Source organism: Cherax quadricarinatus, chromosome 50 (assembly GCF_038502225.1).
Source record: "Cherax quadricarinatus isolate ZL_2023a chromosome 50, ASM3850222v1, whole genome shotgun sequence".
In the NCBI taxonomy this organism is placed as follows: domain Eukaryota; kingdom Metazoa; phylum Arthropoda; class Malacostraca; order Decapoda; family Parastacidae; genus Cherax; species Cherax quadricarinatus.
Window position 1 is genome coordinate 19,493,660 of NC_091341.1, and position 22,783 is coordinate 19,516,442.

Below are 22,783 nucleotides of genomic sequence, written 5' to 3' on the forward strand. Positions count from 1 at the left end.
AGAGAGGCAGGAGTGAGAGAAGCAGGGGTGAGAGAGGCAGGGGTGAGAGAAGCTGGAGTGAGGGAGGCTGGGGTGAGGGAGGCTGGGGTGAGGGAAGCTGGGGTGAGGTAAGCTGGGGTGAGGGAGGCTGGGGTGAGGGAAGCTGGGGTGAGGGAGGCTGGGGTGAGGTAAGCTGGGGTGAGGGAGGCTGGGGTGAGGGAAGCTGGGGTGAGGGAGGCTGGGGTGAGGTAAGCTGGGATGAGGGAGGCTGGGGTGAGGGAGGCTGGGGTGAGGGAGGCTGGGGTGAGGGAAGCTGGGGTGAGGGAGGCCTGAGTTTAAATACCCCTTCACTTGTTTAGAGGTGGCCACCCTGGTTGGCTGCTCTTCTCACGGTGACATAACAACCGGAGATGAAATTAAGACAAGTAAGAACGAGATAAAATAAATATAAACAAAGATATGATACAAGAAAGTTGAGTCAAGATAAAACATAGGCTTCATTCCAAAAAAAATCTACCAATATTTACAACATAAATCCGTCCACCGCTTCTGAGAGACGCATCACAAACTTATGACTAGTTATCAGATTTATTCAGGTATACACAGATACATAGATTATCAAATATAGCAGCATATGTGTAAGAGAACCTTGGATAACCCAAAAAAGTACATTATATAGCGTTAATTCAGTAGGGTGTAAGAGTGGCCTGGTGTAGGACCGGGCAGCGGGGGCGATGATCCCAGGAACCGACATTTAGTGTGAGTTATTCCATTTTCTTGGTATATATTTATATTGCGCTAGTTCCCAGGGTCGATTTCTCGCTTTTAGATGCGACGTTGTTGACATTTTTGTGATTTTTTTATGCTAGGCTGAGTTAGGCTAGGCTGGGTTAGGCTTGGCATTAGGTCAGAAATGTTTGTGTATCCCTGGTGTGGTGGTGGTTGTGTATCCCTGGTGTGGTGGTGGTAGTGTATCCCTAGTGTGGTGGTGGTCATGTATCCCTAGTGTGGTGGTGGTCGTGTATGCCTGGTGTGGTGGTGATTTTTTATCCTTGGTGTGGTGGTGGTCGTATATATCTGGTCTGGTGGTCGTCGTATATCCCTGGTGTGGTGGTGGTTGTGTATCCCTCGTGTGGCGGTGGTTGTGTATCCCTGATGTGGTGGTGGTCGTGTATCCCAGGTGTGGTGGTGGTTGTGTATCCCTGGTGTGGTGGTGATTTTTTATCCTTGGTGTGGTGGTGGTCATGTATCCTTGGTGTGGTGATAGTTCTATATCCCTGGTGTGGTGATAGTTCTATATCCCTGGTGTGGTGGTGGTCGTGTATCCCTGGTGTGGTGGTGGTTGTGTATCCCTGGCGTGGTGGTGGTCGTGTATCCCTAGTGTGGTGGTGGTCGTGTATCCCTGGTGTGGTGGTGGTTGTGTATCCCTGGTGTGGTGGTGGTCGTGTATCCCTGGTGTGGTGGTAGTTGCGTATCCCTGGTGTGGTGGTGGTTGTGTATCTCTGGTGTGGTGGTGGTCGTGTATCCCTGGTTTGGTGGTGGTCGTTTATCCCAGGTGTGGTGGTGGTCGTATATTCCTGGTGTGGTGGTGATTGTGTATCCCTCGTGTGGTGGTGGTTGTGTATCCCTGATGTGGTGGTCGTGTATCCCAGGTGTGGTGGTGGTTGTGTATCCCTGGTGTGGTGGTGGTTTTGTATCCCTGGTGTGGTGGTGGTCATGTATCCTTGGTGTGGTGATAGTTGTGTACCCATAGTGTGGTGGTGGTTGTGTATCCCTGGTGTGGTGGTGGTTGTGTATCCCTGGTGTGGTGGTGGTTGTGTATCCCTGGTGTGCTGGTCGTGTATCCCTGGTGTGGTGGTGGTTGTGTATCCCTGGTGTGCTGGTCGTGTATCCCTGGTGTGAGAGTTACTGGAGTCACTAGTGAAAACCAGAAACTGTTTTTGCGTAGAGATGATCACTTTACCAAGTCAGAGTCCCGTAGCTGACTAACGGCGGTAGCGCTGATAACAGTAGTGCTGATAACAGTAGTGCTGATAACAGTAGTGCTGATAACAGTAGTGCTGATAACAGTAGTGCTGATAACAGGAGTGCTGATAACAGTAGCGCTGATAACAGGAGTGCTGATAACAGTAGCGCTGATAACAGTAGTGCTGATAACAGTAGTGCTGATAACAGTAGTGCTGATAACAGTAGTGCTGATAACAGTAGTGCTGATAACAGTAGTGCTGATAACAGTAGTGCTGATAACAGTAGTGCTGATAACAGTAGTGCTGATAACAGTAGTACTGACAACAGTAGTGCTAATAACAGTAGTGCTGATAACAGTAGTGCTGATAACAGTAGTGCTGATAACAGTAGTGCTGATAACAGTAGTGCTGATAACAGTAGTGCTGATAACAGTAGTACTGACAACAGTAGTGCTAATAACAGTAGTGCTGATAACAGTAGTGCTGATAACAGTAGTGCTGATAACAGTAGTGCTGATAACAGTAGTGCTGATAGCAGAGGTAGTAGCGATAACAGTAGTGGTGATAGAGGTAGTGACGATAACAGAGGTAGTGGTGATAGCAGTAGTGGCGATAACAGAGGTAGTGATGATAACAGTAGTGGTGATAACAGAGGTAGTGATGATATCAGTAGTGGTGATAACAGAGGTAGTGATGATATTAGTAGTGGTGATAACAGAGGTAGTGATGATATCAGTAGTGGTGATAACAGAGGTAGTGATGATATCAGTAGTGGTGATAACAGAGGTAGTGATGATATCAGTAGTGGTGATAACAGAGGTAGTGATGATATTAGTAGTGGTGATAACAGAGGTAGTGATGATATCAGTAGTGGTGATAACAGAGGTAGTGATGATATTAGTAGTGGTGATAACAGAGGTAGTGATGATATTAGTAGTGGCGATAACAGAGGTAGTGATGATATCAGTAGTGGCGATAACAGAGGTAGTGATGATATCAGTAGTGGTGATAACAGAGGTAGTGATGATATCAGTAGTGGTGATAACAGAGGTAGTGATGATATCAGTAGTGGTGATAACAGAGGTAGTGATATCAGTAGTGGTGATAACAGAGGTAGTGATGATATCAGTAGTGGCGATAACAGAGGTAGTGATGATATCAGTAGTGGTGATAACAGAGGTAGTGATGATATTAGTAGTGGCGATAACAGAGGTAGTGATATCAGTAGTGGTGACAGCGATAATACCAGAGGAAGCATTTATTATTATTATTATTATTATTATTATTATTTAAGGGGCAGCGGTAAACCCATAGGAGTCATGCGGCCCCGGGAGGAATGGAGGACAATCAGTTTCGATCCAAGGAACGGGAGGACAGATTGAAACCCCGGGATCAAGAGCCTCTCACCGGCATCAAGGAATCTCGCTGTTGGGCAGGTTCAGGCAGCATTCACAGTTGCTGCAAGTACAAATAATACGCTCTTATTTATAATTACAATATGCTAATATTTAATGGCGTTGTTTTAATTTGAGTGTAGCGCACGTGTAGCGTCTTGTAGAAGTTGGCGAACACCGTAGCGTTGGGCACTCGCAGGTAGCGGAAGTAGGAGGTAGCGAAATTAGCAGTCGAGCGCAAAAACAATATGGCAACGTGCGCGCGTGTTGATGTAAACATTTGTCTATCTTTTAAAGTTTAGGCGGTAGCATTGTGGCGAGTGTTTTAGTGGTCAGCTGAGGGCAGTAAGGAGGAGGAATAATTAACGGTGAGAGGGAGGGAGAATGAAGGAGGGAGAGAGAAGAGAGAGTGTAACATTCCCCATCGCTGCTGCCAACTACCTGGGGAAAATTCGTCTGCCCTCAACTTAGCCGCTCTTTTAGCCCGTCCACGCCTCAAAGACGTACCTATAATCCACGGTGAGCTACTTTCTCGTATAAAATTTACTTCTGGTACTGATGAGTCGAGGAAGATTTGAAGTATGTATTGCAATTAAAAAAGTGGTGCTGAGTTGATGGGGTGAATTTCTAGAGATGAATTTGAAGAGTGTTAGTGTTGGGTTTTAGGTTGAAGCAGGTGGTGGCTGCCAGTGTATGCTTGAGTGGTGGTTCATTCACCCAGCAGTGTGTAGCAAGGGTAAGAAGCAGCTAGTCTGCCATTAAGTGTGGTGGCCTGCAGGGCTACAGGCGGCTACCAGTGTGGAGGAGGAGTGCTGTTAGTGTGAAGACTAGGAGGAGGTAGAGTGTTGGTGAGGTGTGAGGGGGGGGAGCGGCGGGAGGGAGAGAGAGAATACTGGAGCCTGACAGTGCTGGGTGCGACAGGGCACAGAGCGCTGCTGGGCAAGGCTACGCTACCACTAACACATCCAGTATCGATTTTTGTGTGGCGGTGGGCAGCCATTTTAGTAGGAGCGTTGGTTGGGGCAGTCAGTGTGTGTCGGGGCGGGCAGCAGGCCCAAGTGTGTTGTAGTAGCACAGGCCCGAGGCTGCTGCTGCAAGCACCTGTCGTGGTGGTGGGGGGTACTAAGGTGCTATACACGTGCCCCACGCCCGCACGCCCACTAGCAGGCTACTAGCACGTCTTGCCTCTGCTGGTGGAACATACTGCTCAGAGCAGACACGACCTGGACACTTGTTAGCAGCCTAACATACGGACTTCTAGAGGATAACTGTGTCCATCACGACGCCCACCGCCCATCACGACGCCCACCGCCCATCACGACGCCCACCACGACGCCCACAAGGTAAAACTTGAGGTTTAGTGTGAGTGGAGTGATGAATGACGCAGCGTGGCACGGTGCCTGCCAGTCACTCTGCCCTGGGGGCTTAGTAAGGGCATCACTGATAACAACACACGCTGCCCAAGATAACACTACCATGTTAGCCTCGCTACTCATCCTCACGCCCACTCACGCACCCTCTTACCCCCATTCACGTCCACACGCCCTCAAGACCACCCCCTTACATCCTGATGCCCATACTCGCCCTTACGTCCATACACGCCCTTACGTCCTGACGCCCATACACGCCCTTACGTCTTGACGCCCATACACGCCCTTACGTCCTGACGCGCATACACGCCCTTACGTCCTGACGTCCATACACGCCCTTACGTCTATACACGCCCTTACGTCCTGACGCCCATACACGCCCTTACGCCCATACACGCCCTTAACGTCATGACTCCGTCAAGCGTTCGCTGGTTTTAGGGTGGAACATACTGCTCAGAGCAGACACGACCTGGACACTAGTCTTACACCCTCAACCCCATACCCCCATAACTCCCCTCACCCTCACGCCCAAACCATCTTATCCACACACCCTAACTCCCCTCACCCTCACCCCCAAACCCTCTTGTCCACACGCACCCTAACCCTTCACACATGCACACCCTAATCCCTCACACACGCACCCTAACCATAGCTCACACACACACACACACACGGAGGGCCCGGGTTCGATTCCCGGCGGGTGGAAACATTTCGACACGTTTCCTTACACCTGTTGTCCTGTTCACCTAGCAGCAAATAGGTACCTTGGTGTTAGTCGACTGGTGTGGGTCGCATCCTGGGGGACAAGATTAAGGACCCCAATGGAAATAAGTTAGACAGTCCTCGATGACGCACTGACTTTCTTGGGTTATCCTGGGTGGCTAACCCTCCGGGGTTAAAAATCCGAACGAAATCTTATCTTATCACACACACACACACACACACACACACACACACACACACACACACACACACACACACACACACACACACACACACACACACACACACACACGCACACACACATGCCCTCACGCACAACCAGGACTAGAGGAAACCTAACTTACAACGTATAAGGTACTGAGGCAGAGCAGATAGTAACCGGGATGTTAGGAACTACTTATTCAGTCTTAGCATGGTAAACGAGTGGGGAGTGATGGAGGCAAACACCTTACGAAGTTTAAAAGAGCAGGTATGAATAACGGACCAATAATACCGGCGATTGTAGTTTAAGAGGCGGGGCCAGGAGTTGTGATAAGACTTGTTGGGATTTTTAACCCAGAATGTTAGCCACCCAAGATAACCCGAGAAAGTCAGTGCGTCATCGAGAACTGTTTGTCTTATTTCCATTGGGGTCCTTTAATCTTGTCCCCCAGGATGTGACCCACACCAGTCAACTAACACCCAGGTAACTGCTTACTGCTAAGTAAACAGGGATAGCAGGTGTAAGGAAACATCCCAAACATTTCCACCCATCCCGGGGATTGGACCCGGGACACTCAGTGTGCGAGGTGAGTGCGTTGCCAACCGAGCAACCGAGTGAGACTCAATGCTAGTAAACAGTTCACTGAGTACAACTGTGAGTGCAGCTGAATACAACTTGGTGAATACAGCTCTACAACTTTTAGTACAACTGAGAGTGCAACTTGGTGAGTGCAAGTAAACACTGTACTCTTCCTTTTCATGTGATTTCCTCTTCACTGTATTATGTATTTCACATGATGTTACAGCCAAACATATGGAAGTGAGGATGGTGATGGTGGAGTGTTGGTGGTGTGAGAGTAGTGGCAGCACCCTCAGCGTCAACCAGTGGGAGAGTGTTAGGGGGTTGTTGGTGGTGTGAGAGTAGTGGCAGCACCCTCAGTGTCAACCAGTGGGAGAGTGTTAGGGGGTTGTTGGTGGTGTGAGAGTAGTGGCAGCACCCTCAGTGTCAACCAGCGGGAGAGTGTTAGGGGGTTGTTGGCGGTGTGAGAGTAGTGGCAGCACCCTCAGTGTCAGCCAGTGGGAAAGTGTTAGGGGGTTGTTGGAGGGGTGAGGGTGAGATGTTGCAAGGAAGAGGGAGGAGGTGTAGGAGGATGTTGTAGGGTGAGGGCGGAGGTGGAGGATGTTGAAGGGTGGAGGGGTGAGGGTGGAGGTGACACCCGCCTGAAACAAGTGTATTGTGGCCAGCGTCTGCACCACACCCTCCCATGCCCTCTACCATTGTGGGCTGAATGTGGAAGGATGGTTGTGGAGGAGTGTGGGAGGAGAGGTGATGTGAGGGGGGCATGGTTATGGGATGAGAGGAGAGGTAGTGGTATAGTGTGTGTGTATATATATATGTTTAGAATACGCAGTGTTTGTAAATATATATATATATATATATATATATATATATAATATATATATATATATATATATATATATATATATATATATATATATATATATATATATATATATATATATATATATATATATATATATAATGCATGAGCATTGTACGCTACATAGTGGGAACAAAAGCTAACATGCTTCCCTGTCATGTCCCATCACATAGGAGGGGGGTCCACATACATAGTGCTAAAGTCTGTCAACTTGAGCTGGGAGACTTCTGTGTGTAATGAGAATATCGTCAAGTATTCCACTAAGGGATGAGCAGCTCCAGGAGCTTCAAAGGTTTCCTTCCAGCAGAGTTGGAGTTACTATTACCAGGGAATTCTGATCTCTCAGGCTGGCCTTATCCCATACATAGGTTAAATGACATTTTTATAAAGACACGTGGGCCAGCGGGCCACAAGCAGTAACAGCCTGGTTGACGAGGCAAGCACTAGCCAAGCCTGGCCCAGGCCCGTCCTCGGATTAGAAAAACTATGGAAACTCATCATCACAGATTAAGGTATATCTTCATTTCTAGAGCCTGGCAGATAAGTTATACATCGTATTGGAGAGAAAAAAAAAGTCGAGTAAAATTTTGACTTTTATCTAAGAATACATACATAAGTTGTAAGTTAAGTGGCTGAGGGGTAGAAGAGTTGGGCCTGCTACATGTAAGGACCACGGTTCGATCCCCCGTCCTTCTGTTTATTCATTGTCAGTTGTTTATTACGACTTAACTTAGGTTTACAGTGTATGCTACTTATAGATACAATGTAGATTTATTGTTGAAGTAGGCTCTCAGCATTTTAAGAACATAAGAACATAAGAAAGAAGGAACACTGCAACAGGCCTACTGACCCATGCGGTCCATGTCATCCCCCGGATTAGCCCAATGACCCACCCAGTCTGATCATCTCCACTCATGGATGGAGCACTGCACCAGACCCAGCAGCACAAGCTAGTCAGGTCCAACTCACCCACCCACACCCACTCATGTATTTATCTAACCTATTTTTAAAACTACACAACGTTTTAGCCTGAATAACTGTACTCGGGAGTTTGTTCCACTCATCCATAACTCTATTACCAAACCAGTGCTTTCCTATATCCTTTCTGAATCTGGATTTTTCCAACTTGAAACCATTGCTGCGAGTCCTGTCTAGGCTGGAAATTTTCAGCACGCTATTTACATCCCCTTTATTCCTGTTTTCCATTTATACACCTCGATCATATCCCCCCTAATTCTACGCCTTTCGAGAGAGTGCAGATTCAGGGCCCTCAGTCTATCCTCATAGGGAAGATTTCTGATACATGGGATCATCTTTGTCATCCTCCTCTGTACGTTTTCCAGAGCATTTATATCCATTCTGTAGTACGGTGACCAGAACTGAGCAGCATAGTCTAAATGAGGCCTAACCAAGGATATATAGAGTTGAGGAACAACCTGAGGACTTCTATTATTTATACTTAAAGCAACATTGTATGCTGATTAATACATATTTGCACTAACCTGGTGACAGTCAGCCTGAACATCATGTAACAACTACCTCATTCATACTAAGCATCACCAACTAGGCTAACCGTAGATAAGTTGGGCGACGCTAAGTTGCATTGTCAACATTACTATATCAGAGATAAGTCAGGTCGCTAGGTTAGTTTGATATTAAATACTTCACACCATGGTAATTCTCTCTCTCTCTCTCTCTCTCTCTCTCTCTCTCTCTCACACACACACACGCGCACACACACACACACACGCACACACACACGCACACGCACACACACACGCACACACACACACGCACACACACACACGCACACACACACACACACACACACACACACACACACACACACACACACACACACACACACACACACACACACACACAGAGCCAGTGTCTATCGACAGAAGCCTTTGCCAGGTGGTAATTAACACACACAAAAACCCACACTAGGCTAAGTGCCTCTTGTCAAGTGGTAATTATAATACTAACAGTACTGTCTACACACATGCAAGGAACAATTGCTAATAGGTGGTGGAGTGTAGATCATCGCTCCCGCGGCCCAGTTTCAAACCAGACCTTATAATTTGGAAAATATATATTACCCACACAACCATAAATTGTGCACTGACTGTAAGTAGAAGTTTGTAATATTTTGTTACCGTCTTACATATTCATGTGACAAAAAACCAATTCTGCCAGAGTGCAAAACATTTAATAGGCTTCCGTTTCTCAGTCATATGGCAGGATAGTAGATCCCTATTCTAGTAGTGTCAGACCAAGCTGGGAGACATGGGTGAGGCGCTGAGGACGTAGCCAAGCATTCAATGGGTTACCAAGCTATGGCAGCTTCAGAGGTTTCATTCCAGTAGACGTGAAGTTATTCGGGGGTTGCCATCTCACAGGATCTCATTATTATGGTAGAAGAGTGAGGGAGGGAAAGTAGTTGTGGCGCATTTAATTGGGAAGGAGTGAGGAGTGACTGACAAAAAAAAGGAGGGAGGAGTGACTGGGAAAGAGGGAATACTAACTAGAAAGGAGGAGGAAGGAAGGAGGGAGAGACTAAGAAGGATGGAGTGCAAACTTAAATTCTCCGGAAAATACGACGAAGGATGACAAAGCAAGTCTTGAGGAATGTCTCCCCCACAAACGACAAACTAACAACCTTCCAGGTACGCCCCGCGGCCAGGCGCACACGATGTGCACAACAAATCTATAACCTGCACCCAACGTTTCGCTCCATATAGAGGTTTTTCATCTACTTCAGTGGCGGACCCACATTTTTAGTGCCCTAGAGTTTACACTGTTGTGGGGAGCCCCTTCACAACCCCTTTTCATACAGTATTATTATTATTATAATCAAAAAGAAGCGCTAAGCCACAAGGGCTATACAGCTTTTCATACAGTAGACCCAGAATTTTTAAGTAGTGTGGATTAATGTAGCTTCTGGGGCCATTCCGGGACTAGGGGCCCTGAAGATTCATTAATTTCGTAGCAGATCCGTTCCTGACTTAGATCGAAATGTCGCGTATAAATAGAAATTTGTATATACCATGTTTAACTGACCAAAAAAATAAAACTTAGTAAAGAATCCCTCTTATTAATTTGATGTTTCGCCCGTTGGGGCTTTTATTATTTAAAATGTTTTACTTTGGAGTTGCTTCTGGGGGTCACCGCCCCCGCGGCCCGGTCCCAGACCAGGCCTCCTAGTTGCTGGCCTGATTGGTCAAACTTTTAGTGCCGGCCGCCTGCAGTCCACCGTCTGTCGGATCTCATAGGAGGCGGGTCATCAACGGGAGGCGGGTCATCAACGGGAGGCGGGTCATCAACGGGAGGCGGGTCATCAACGGGAGGCGTGTTATCAGCGGGAGGCGGGTAATCAACTGGAGGCGTGTTATCAACGGGAGGCTTGTTATCAACGGGAGGCGTGTTATCAACGGGAGGCGCGTCATCAGCGGGAGGCGTGTTATCAGCGGGAGGCAGGTAATCAACGGGAGGCGTGTTATCAACAGGCAGTGTGTCAACAGGAGGCGGGTCATCAGCGGGAGACTTACAGGTTTAGCGCTTTCTTATAATTGTAATATAGGGGACCCTTGGTGCAGGTGAGGGGCTGCTGATCCGAGGAGCGGGAACTACCCACCTTTACCTCGAATCAGTACTGATTACTTTCCCTTCCTCCCGGGTGCTGTTGTACCCCTACAGGTTTTGCGCTTTCCTGTGGATATAACGAAAATGAAGTGTAAGTGTAGCTGAATATGGATACGTGGGCCATCAGCAACAGCTTGATTGACCCGGCAAGCCTGGCCTAGGTCCGGGCTGTGGGGAGTAGGGATACTTGAAACCGGTCACAGGTTTAGCACAGGTTTTTCCTCGGGGCTCCATCCTGGTGCTCCCTCTTCTTTCCCTCAGGGGAGGGTCCTGGATGCTGGCGATTGGAGCTCTTGATCTAAGGGAACTGGACGTGTGCTCCAATTCTTGGAATCGAGCATGAACGCCTTGACATTCCCACAGGCGCTGTACAACCCCTACGGGTTGAGCGCTTCCCCATAACTAATATTAAAAATAATCATTATTATTAGTTATTATTATTATTATTATTATTATTATTATTATTATTATTATTATTATTATTATTATTATTATTATTATTATTATTACATTAAATAATCCATCCTCGGCTCAGTCTTCTTAACGTATATAAATAGCCCATCATTTGGACTGCTATCTGTAATTACAGATTTCCCGACGAGAGAAAATAAGGAAACGCGGCGCAGTTGTGCCGTACTGTACTGTATGACCCACACTGGTTTAGCGCTTCTTAATATGTGCTTGACTTTCTTTAGTTTTCAGAGGGAGCAAAACGCCCTGGTACAACTAGCTTCCTTCACCACAGGTGCAAAGTTATATATTTTTATTTTAAGAATGTAACGTATGACTTTAAAATGTACGGAAAGCCACTAGTCGCAAGGGAAAAAAATGAGGACCTTGGAGCAGTTTTTTAACAATGATGGAAATTATACTAGATATGTAGCGGTGAGCAGCTACAAGGTTTCAGTATGAACCACTCAAAATGATGTTTAAGAGCGCGTGAGTTTCCCTGTCTCTTAATATCATGTTTATTTTCCCCTTATAATCTGCCTTGTCCATAATTACTATCGGATTTGCTTTATCTGCTTTCGTAAGGTGAAGTCTAGGATCTTTCCTTAATTCATGGTATAACTTAACATATCTTTGAGGACAATTGTGTTGCACAGGTCTGATCTTTGCTCAGTGTGACAGCAATCAGTTCCTTACTGTCATTTACATATTGCTCAATTATTAACTCAAACACTTGATTCATATATTCCCTTCTCTTAGTAAATTCGCGTTATTCCGTTGCAGTCCTACTTTCTGACTTAATGGTGTGGGCAGAGAAGTGACAGCATTATGTTTTGATGCAAAATGTTCTCCATGAAGAAATATAAGAAATGTTTAAAAGAGCTGGGGAAGTAAATCTGGAGCAGGAGAAATGAATGACTGGCTGAGGTATGGGTGGGCCCTGGGATCGAAAGTAGAAATGGAAATAGAGAGGTTGAGTGAGATGGCTGGTGTGTGTGGTGCGCGAAGCAGGAGAGCGACAGATCACATTCACTTGGATAAATGTAAGGTTCTAACCCGGAGAAAAGACCAGGGTACCTAGAAGCTAATAATATACAGCTTGAAGAAAAAAATACATGTTACAAAATAAGCTTATAGTCAGACAGCATTTCCCTCTGCCTTAAAGAGCTTTACGTGTTTTGTCTTCACTATTGTAAACAATATGCCATATGAATCCAGCATGCTGCTTTCGTCAAAGCAGCATGGGTTCAAGTCCTTGGCTAGTCGCAGTGTTCTTATTGATCAATACCACTCGTTCGTGGGCACAATAATATAAACTACTGCTCGTTGTACCAGCACACCAAACAGGGACTACAATGAAATTAGCCTAGAGTCATCCACACCATCGTATGTCCTTGGGTAGCGAGTACAACATCCAGTTCTGCTGGATGCGCTACTCTTAAGGATTGTATGGTCCAGTAGATTAAGGCGTCTTGAGTTTTCGCCCACCATGAGGCAGGCCAAAGCAGCATGGGTTCGAGTCCTTGGCTAATCGCAGTGTTGTTATTGATATATATATATATATATATATATATATATATATATATATATATATATATATATATATATATATATATATATATATATATATATATATATATATATATATATATATAAAGACAGTTTAACCAAAACCCTGAAGATATTGAAACTCTCCGTGATCTCTACAGCTGTGTTGCCAAGACTAATAACCAAAGACTTTAGGCAACGATATTTGTGTAAATCCTACTTGGTAATAAGTTTGGCATCATTCCGCTTCATCATGTGGTGGTACTACTCCTGAGACTAACACATTGGTAACATTGTGACCACGGTAGACATACATTGACAATAATGGCGAGAAAACGTTTCCATAATCAAGTAACTTAATGTTACACATGTGTCTTTTGTATACACTTGTCGGTATTGTATACCTGTGATTACAATCGTGTTACTACGATTTCACATGTCGTTATATATATACACACAATACACAAATAGCCTAACACAGTACACATATAACACTAACTAACACAAAAGAGAGAGAGGCTCCCTCTCTCTCTTGTGTTAGTGCGACTTTGTAAATGGTCCAGTTCAGACCGAAACGTCGTCGTAAGCTTCTCTCTCCTATGTGCGGGTTATTTGTGTATTCCAGTCACGGCCTTTTTGTTCTTCGTCGTTATATATACTTTGTATCAAGCAGATTTAGAAAGAATATAAGGAAGTCGTAATTTGGTAATAGAGTTTTGTTTGAAACAAAGTACATCACTACAGCAAACACTTTGAGTGGTTTTAAAAACAGTCACAGATGAACAAATGTGAATAACATTTGACTTCCATGGATCAGTAGACATACTGTAGTTCTCCCCTCTTTTTAGGTTCTTTCGTGGGAAGTGCGGGAGAAGGAAGAAGTGGAGGAGGGAGTGTGGGAAGGAAGTGAGGGAGAAAAAAGGAGTGAAGGAGGGAGGAGGGAGGAAGAGATATATAATGTGCGAGCAGTGGGGGACTGACCAACCCTGGAAACTAGTGAAACTTTCACCCAATTTATCACATATGTCATCCACCAGCCTTCAGCGCTTAGAACTGAGCACACACCTCAATCACAGTCACTCAGAACTGAGCACACACCTCAGTCACAGTCACTCAAAACTGAGCACACACCTCAGTCACAGTCACTCAGAACTGAGCACACACCTCAGTCACAGTCACTCAAAACTGAGCACACACCTCAGTCACAGTCACTCAGAACTGAGCACACACCTCAGTCACAGTCACTCAAAACTGAGCACACACCTCAGTCACAGTCACTCAGAACTGAGCACACACCTCAGTCACAGTCACTCAGAACTGAGCACACACCTCAGTCACAGTCACTCAGAACTGAACACACACCTCAGTCACAGTCACTCAGAACTGAGCACACACCTCAGTCACAGTCACTCAGAACTGAGCACACACCTCAGTCACAGTCACTCAGAACTGAGCACACACCTCAGTCACAGTCACTCAGAACTGAGCACACACCTCAGTCACAGTCACTCAAAACTGAGCACACACCTCAGTCACAGTCACTCAGAACTGAGCACACACCTCAGTCACAGTCACTCAGAACTGAGCACACACCTCAGTCACAGTCACTCAGAACTGAACACACACCTCAGTCACAGTCACTCAGAACTGAGCACACACCTCAGTCACAGTCACTCAGAACTGAGCACACACCTCAGTCACAGTCACTCAGAACTGAGCACACACCTCAGTCACAGTCACTCAGAACTGAGCACACACCTCAGTCACAGTCACTCAGAACTGAGCACACACCTCAGTCACAGTCACTCAGAACTGAGCACACACCTCAGTCACAGTCACTCAAAACTGAGCACACACCTCAGTCACAGTCACTCAGAACTGAGCACACACCTCAGTCACAGTCACTCAGAACTGAGCACACACCTCAGTCACAGTCACTCAAAACTGAGCACACACCTCAGTCACAGTCACTCAAAACTGAGCACACACCTCAGTCACAGTCACTCAAAACTGAGCACACACCTCAGTCACAGTCACTCAGAACTGAGCACACACCTCAGTCACAGTCACTCAGAACTGAGCACACACCTCAGCCACAGTCACTCAAAACTGAGCACACACCTCAGCCACAGTCACTCAGAACTGAGCACACACCTCAGCCACAGTCACTCAAAACTGAGCACACACCTCAGTCACAGTCACTCAGAACTGAGCACACACCTCAGTCACAGTCACTCAGAACTGAGCACACACCTCAGTCACAGTCACTCAGAACTGAGCATACACCTCAGTCACAGTCACTCAGAACTGAGCACATACCTCAGTCACAGTCACTCAGAACTGAGCATACACCTCAGTCACAGTCACTCAAAACTGAGCACACACCTCAGTCACAGTCACTCAGAACTGAGCACACACCTCAGTCACAGTCACTCAGAATGAGCACACACCTCAGTCACAGTCACTCAAAACTGAGCACACACCTCAGTCACAGTCACTCAGAACTGAGCACACACCTCAGTCACAGTCACTCAGAACTGAGCACACACCTCAGTCACAGTCACTCAGAACTGAGCACACACCTCAGTCACAGTCACTCAGAACTGAGCACACACCTCAGTCACAGTCACTCAAAACTGAGCACACACCTCAGTCACAGTCACTCAGAACTGAGCACACACCTCAGTCACAGTCACTCAGAACTGAGCACACACCTCAGTCACAGTCACTCAGAACTGAGCATACACCTCAGTCACAGTCACTCAGAACTGAGCACACACCTCAGTCACAGTCACTCAGAACTGAGCATACACCTCAGTCACAGTCACTCAAAATTGAGCACACACCTCAGTCACAGTCACTCAGAACTGAGCACACACCTCAGTCACAGTCACTCAGAATGAGCACACACCTCAGTCACAGTCACTCAAAACTGAGCACACACCTCAGTCACAGTCACTCAGAACTGAGCACACACCTCAGTCACAGTCACTCAGAATGAGCACACACCTCAGTCACAGTCACTCAAAACTGAGCACACACCTCAGTCACAGTCACTCAGAACTGAGCACACACCTCAGTCACAGTCACTCAGAACTGAGCACACACCTCAGTCACAGTCACTCAAAACTGAGCACACACCTCAGTCACAGTCACTCAGAACTGAGCCCACACCTCAGTCACAGTCACTCAGAACTGAGCACACACCTCAGTCACAGTCACTCGCAACTGAGCACGCACCTCAGTCACAGTCACTCAGAACTGAGCACACACCTCAGTCACAGTCACTCAGAACTGAACACACACCTCAGTCACAGTCACTCAGAACTGAACACACACCTCAGTCAGTCACTCAAAACTGAACACACACCTCAGTCACAGTCACTCAGAACTGAGCACACACCTCAGTCACAGTCACTCGCAACTGAGCACGCACCTCAGTCACAGTCACTCAGAACTGAGCACACACCTCAGTCACAGTCACTCAGAACTGAACACACACCTCAGTCACAGTCACTCAGAACTGAACACACACCTCAGTCACAGTCACTCAGAACTGAGCACACACCTCAGTCACAATCACTCAGAACTGAGCACACACCTCAGTCACAGTCACTCAAAACTGAGCACACACCTCAGTCACAGTCACTCAGAACTGAGCACACACCTCAGTCACAGTCACTCAAAACTGAGCACACACCTCAGTCACAGTCGCTCAGAACTGAGCACACACCTCAGTCACAGTCACTCAGAACTGAGCACACACCTGTCACAGTCACTCAGAACTGAACACACACCTCAGTCACAGTCACTCAAAACTGAACACACACCTCAGTCACAGTCACTCAGAACTGAGCACACACCTCAGTCACAGTCACTCAGAACTAAGCACACACCTCAGTCACAATCACTCAGAACTGAGCACACGCCTCAGTCACAGTCACTCAGAACTGAACACACACCTCAGCCACAATCACTCAGAACTGAGCACACACCTCAGTTACAATCACTCAGAACTGAGCACACACCTCAGCCACAGTCACTCAGAACTGAGCACACACCTCAGCCACAATCACTCAGAACTGAACACACACCTCAGCCACAATCACTCAAAACTGAACACACACACCTCAGTCACAGTCACTCAGAACTGAGCACACACCTCAGTCACAGTCACTCAGAACTGAGCACATACCTCAGTCACAGTCACTCATAACTGATCACACACCTCAGTCACACTCAAAACTGAACACACACACCTCAGTCACAGTCACTTAGAACTGAGCACACACCTCAGTCACACTCAAAACTGAGCGCACACCTCAGCCACACTCAAAACTGAGCACACACCTCAGTCACACTCAAAACTGAACACACACACCTCAGTCACAGTTACTCAGAACTGAGCACACACCTCAGTCACACTCAAAACTGAGCGCACACCTCAGCTACAATCACTCAGAACTGAGCACACACCTCAGCCACCAGCTGTTAGCACCCAGCACAAACCTCAGCCACCAGCTTTCAGCTCTTGGCACACTACCCCTCATGGGAGGTTCCTTGACGCTGGGGAGGGGCTCTTGATCTAGGGAATCGGATCTGTGCTCCGGTTCCCTGAATTGAGCCTGAATGCCTTCCATCCCCCCACATGCGCTGTATAATCCTTCAGGTTTAGCGCTCCCCCATTATTATAATAATCTTAGCACACTTAAAACCACTCTTCATTCCAGCCCAGGTCAGTCACACCAAGCCCTCACTATCTACCCACATACACCCACCCAATCCCCTGACAATCTACCAGCATGCACCCACCCAACCTTACCAATCTTTTCTATCAACCATCTATTTGATTTATTGTTAATCACAGCTCATCCCTTGCTCGATAAAATATATCATGGGAAACATTGCTAACTTTCGTTCCCGCAATGTAACTATCAAATAGAGTAGCAACACACTGCGGGTGTTCCCATAATGTAATTATCACACTGAATAGGGAAACCTAATATCATACTACGGGTGTACGCGTTTTGTTTAATATTTTTTAACAGCTTCAATCTCCATCTCTAACTCTCATAAACGCTTTCTATTCGTCCCTTCACAAACCATCACCTGTAGCAGGTCTCAACTCTCCACCTAAGGCAAAACTTAATACCACCCTTGCCAACACTCACTTCCCCACACACACTTCCTTGGATCCCACAACATTAGTAATCCATCACCAATACGCAGACTTTCCCACACTCACTAACAACACCAAATTCTCCTCTAACCAAAGTCTTTTCTGTATTACAAACTCTACCTCCAGCCTTATGGACAGGTATATGTAGCAGCAGAGGAAAGCTAACCAGGAACACTTCTGTCAGAAAACGAAAAAGAATGTATTTCACAAACACGGATTGCATCACAGAGAGCAGTGAATTAAAGATAAGAGTGGTAGAAAGCAAATTTTATGTAATAGCTATTACAGAGACCAAAGTTACTGGACTAATAACTAATGCAATATTTCAGGCCGAATAAACTTAATAAGAAAAGAGACAGGAGTGGTGCTGATGCTCTGGAACCAGTTGAGATTTGAGAAACTAACCTAAGCAGCAGTAAGTTCAAAAAGTACACAGCTACGTCATTGATAACCGGGAGACCTAAGTAATAATGGCAGTGATATACAACCCATCACCCAACAATAGAAAGCTTATGAAGGAGAATGAGGACATCAACAGAGAGAAAGCCGTTCACTGGGCAAGTAGGTCTAATTCAGAGCTATTGATCATGGAGGACTGACTACATGAGGAGCCAACATGGAGGTCCAGGGACGTAGAGAACAAAGCATGGGAAAACTTTTAGTCAACACGTTGAAAGAGACCACAGGAATGAGAGGAGAAAATAAGCCGGCAAGATTAAACTTGGTAGTCACCCTGGATATAAGAAATCTACTTTGTGGATTACAAGTAGGAGCCGGTGATCACACGGTGCTACTTGGCAAGAGAGTTGTAGATGAGTGGAATAAACTCCCAGTTAGCGTCATTGGGACGAAAACTTTAGGTAGCTTAAAATGCAGGTTGGATGGTTATATGAGTGGGTGTGAGTTGAACCTTCATAGCATGAACCAAAAGACTTATTGCAGTGGTCCTTCATTCTTATGGATGTGGGAGTGGAGGAGAGAATGGAGGGAGAAGCAAGCGAGAGACCACACCACAAAATAGAACACCTCAAAGAAGGTTCCTGGATACCGATGAGGGGCTCTTCATCTAAGGAAGTTGTTTGTGCTTCTCTTGGATTGAAATTGAATTCCTTCCATTCCCTCAGGCGCTGTATGATTCCTACAGGTTTAGACCTCCCCCGTGAATGTAATAATACTCTAAGCTGAAGTACAGTGTGATAAAGAAGTTAACGACAAATCAGCTGAATGTCTTACTGTAAAGTGATGAGCACTTACACAGAATATGAGAAGAATTCGTGGTTATACAAGACTTACAGAGACCAAACTGAAAGAGTAAAGAGGCCATGGAGAAAAATTTAGAGAAATAACGGTAGCAGACGGGACAGAAAACGCATGTACACTGAGAGAAATGTACTTCTTGGTGTATAGTTGTACTCACTGTTTTGTACAACCTTACACTACAGTCACGATATTGTTCTTTTTTCTTATTTATTTGTGTACAACTTTGTGAGTACTACTGCTGGGTGTGTATCTAGCACTCAGTCACTAGTTATTATCACCTAGCCTTAGGCACCAAGCTAAGAGCTAGTTCTCTTAATTAAAGCTAGTTTCTTCTGCTGGCCACAACTTTTCCCTCCCTCATTCCTGCTCTCCCAGTCACCCCAACACTACTTCCCTCACCCCTTCTGCTCTCTCTCTCTCTCTCTCTCTCTCTCTCTCTCTCTCTCTCTCTCTCTCTCTCTCTCTCTCTCTCTCTCTCTCTCTCTCTCTCTGTCACCCCAACACTACTTCCCTCACCCTTCCTGCTCTCTCTCTCTCTCTCAGTCACCCCAACACTACTTCCCTCACCCCTCCTGCTCTCTCTCTCTCAGTCACCCCAACACTACTTCCCTCACCCCTCCTGCTCTCTCTCTCTCAGTCACCCCCAACACTACTTCCCTCACCCTTCCTGCTCTCTCTGTCACCCAACATTACTTCCCTCACCCCTCCTGCTCTCTCTCAGCCACCCCAACACTACTTCCCTCACTCCTCCTGCTCTCTCTCTCTCTCAGTCACCCCCAACACTACTTCCCTCACCCTTCCTGCTCTCTCTGTCACCCCAACACTACTTCCCTCACCCCTCCTGCTCTCTCTCTCTCTCAGTCACCCCAACACTACTTCCCTCACCCCTCCTGCTCTATCTCAGTCACCCCAACACTACTTCCCTCACCCCTCCTGCTCTGTCACCCCAACACTGCTTCCCTCACCCCTCCTGCTCTCTCAGTCACCCCAACACTACTTCTCTCACCCCTCCTGCTCTGTCACCCCAGCACTACTTCCCTCATCCCTCCTGCTCTCTCAGTCACCCCAACACTACTTCCCTCACCCCTCCTGCTCTCTCTCAGTCACCCCAACACTACTTCCCTCACCCCTCCTGCTCTCTCTCTCTCAGTCACCCCCAACACTACTTCCCTCACCCTTCCTGCTCTCTCTGTCACCCAACATTACTTCCCTCACCCCTCCTGCTCTCTCTCAGCCACCCCAACACTACTTCCCTCACTCCTCCTGCTCTCTCTCTCTCTCAGTCACCCCCAACACTACTTCCCTCACCCTTCCTGCTCTCTCTGTCACCCCAACACTACTTCCCTCACCCCTCCTGCTCTCTCTCTCTCTCAGTCACCCCAACACTACTTCCCTCACCCCTCCTGCTCTATCTCAGTCACCCCAACACTACTTCCCTCACCCCTCCTGCTCTGTCACCCCAACACTGCTTCCCTCACCCCTCCTGCTCTCTCAGTCACCCCAACACTACTTCTCTCACCCCTCCTGCTCTGTCACCCCAGCACTACTTCCCTCATCCCTCCTGCTCTCTCAGTCACCCCAACACTACTTCCCTCACCCCTCCTGCTCTCTCTCAGTCACCCCAACACTACTTCCCTCACCCCTCCTGCTCTCTCTCAGTTACCCCAACACTACTTCCCTCACCCCTCCTGCTCTCTCTGTCACCCCAACACTACTTCCCTCACCCCTCCTGCTCTCTCAGTCACCCCAACACTACTTCTCTCACCCCTTCTGCTCTCTCTCTCAGTCACCCCAACACTACTTCCCTCACCCCTCCTGCTCTCTCTCTCTCTCTCTCAGTCACCCCAACACTACTTCCCTCACCCCTCCTGCTCTCTCAGTCACCCCAACACTACTTCTCTCACCCCTTCTGCTCTCTCTCAGTCACCCCAACACTACTTCCCTCACCCCTCCTGCTCTCTCTCTCTCTCTCAGTCACCCCAACACTACTTCCCTCACCCCTCCTGCTCTCTCAGTCACCCACAACACTACTTCCCTCACCCTTCATGCTCTCTCTCAGTCACCCCAACACTACTTCCCTCACCCCTCCTGCTCTCTCTCTCTCAGTCACCCCAACACTACTTCCCTCACCCCTCCTGCTCTCTCTCAGTCACCCCAACACTACTTCCCTCACCCCTCCTGCTCTTTCTCTCTCAGTCACCCCAACACTACTTCCCTCACCCCTCCTGCTCTCTCTGTCACCCCAACACTGCTTCCCTCACCCCTCCTGCTCTCTCAGTCACCCCAACACTACTTCTCTCACCCCTCCTGCTCTCTCAGTCACCCCAACACTACTTCCCTCACCCCTCCTGCTCTCTCTCTCTCTCTCTCTCAGTCACCCCAATACTACTTCCCTCACCCCTCCTGCTCTCTCTCAGTCACCCCAACACTACTTCCCTCACCCTTCATGCTCTCTCAGTCACCCCAACACTACTTCTCTCACCCCTCCTGCTCTCTGTCACCCCAGCACTACTTCCCTCATCCCTCCTGCTCTCTCAGTCACCCCAACACTACTTCCCTCACCCCTCCTGCTCTCTCTCAGTCACCCCAACACTACTTCCCTCACCCCTCCTGCTCTCTCTCAGTTACCCCAACACTACTTCCCTCACCCCTCCTGCTCTCTCTGTCACCCCAACACTACTTCCCTCACCCCTCCTGCTCTCTCAGTCACCCCAACACTACTTCTCTCACCCCTTCTGCTCTCTCTCTCAGTCACCCCAACACTACTTCCCTCACCCCTCCTGCTCTCTCTCTCTCTCTCTCTCAGTCACCCCAACATTACTTCCCTCACCCCTCCTGCTCTCTCAGTCACCCCAACACTACTTCTCTCACCCCTTCTGCTCTCTCTCAGTCACCCCAACACTACTTCCCTCACCCCTCCTGCTCTCTCTCTCTCTCTCAGTCACCCCAACACTACTTCCCTCACCCCTCCTGCTCTCTCTCTGTCACCCCAACACTGCTTCCCTCACCCCTCCTGCTCTCTCAGTCACCCACAACACTACTTCCCTCACCCTTCATGCTCTCTCTCAGTCACCCCAACACTACTTCCCTCACCCCTCCTGCTCTCTCTCTCTCAGTCACCCCAACACTACTTCCCTCACCCCTCCTGCTCTCTCTCAGTCACCCCAACACTACTTCCCTCACCCCTCCTGCTCTCTCTCTCTCAGTCACCCCAACACTACTTCCCTCACCCCTCCTGCTCTCTCTGTCACCCCAACACTGCTTCCCTCACCCCTCCTGCTCTCTCAGTCACCCCAACACTACTTCTCTCACCCCTCCTGCTCTCTCAGTCACCCCAACACTACTTCCCTCACCCCTCCTGCTCTCTCTCAGTCACCCCAACACTACTTCCCTCACCCTTCATGCTCTCTCAGTCACCCCAACACTACTTCTCTCACCCCTCCTGCTCTCTCTCTCAGTCACCCCAACACTACTTCCCTCACCCCTCCTGCTCTCTCTCAGTTACCCCAACACTACTTCCCTCACCCCTCCTGCTCTCTCTCAGTCACCCCAACACTACTTCCCTCACCCCTCCTGCTCTCTCTCAGTCACCCCAACACTACTTCCCTCACCCCTCCTGCTCTCA

The 22,783-nt window shown here is 47.7% G+C and overlaps 1 protein-coding gene across 1 annotated transcript in view; it reads left to right on the plus strand.

Moving 5' to 3' along the window:
- The first annotated feature begins 4,065 nt into the window (after positions 1-4,065).
- Positions 4,066-22,783, plus strand: part of LOC128695384 (protein abrupt) — a 145,659-nt gene continuing 126,941 nt past the window's right edge. The window contains exon 1 of the mRNA XM_053785931.2: positions 4,066-4,683. The gene's annotated coding sequence lies outside the window, so the exon portion shown is untranslated. The remainder of the gene's footprint in view (positions 4,684-22,783) is intronic.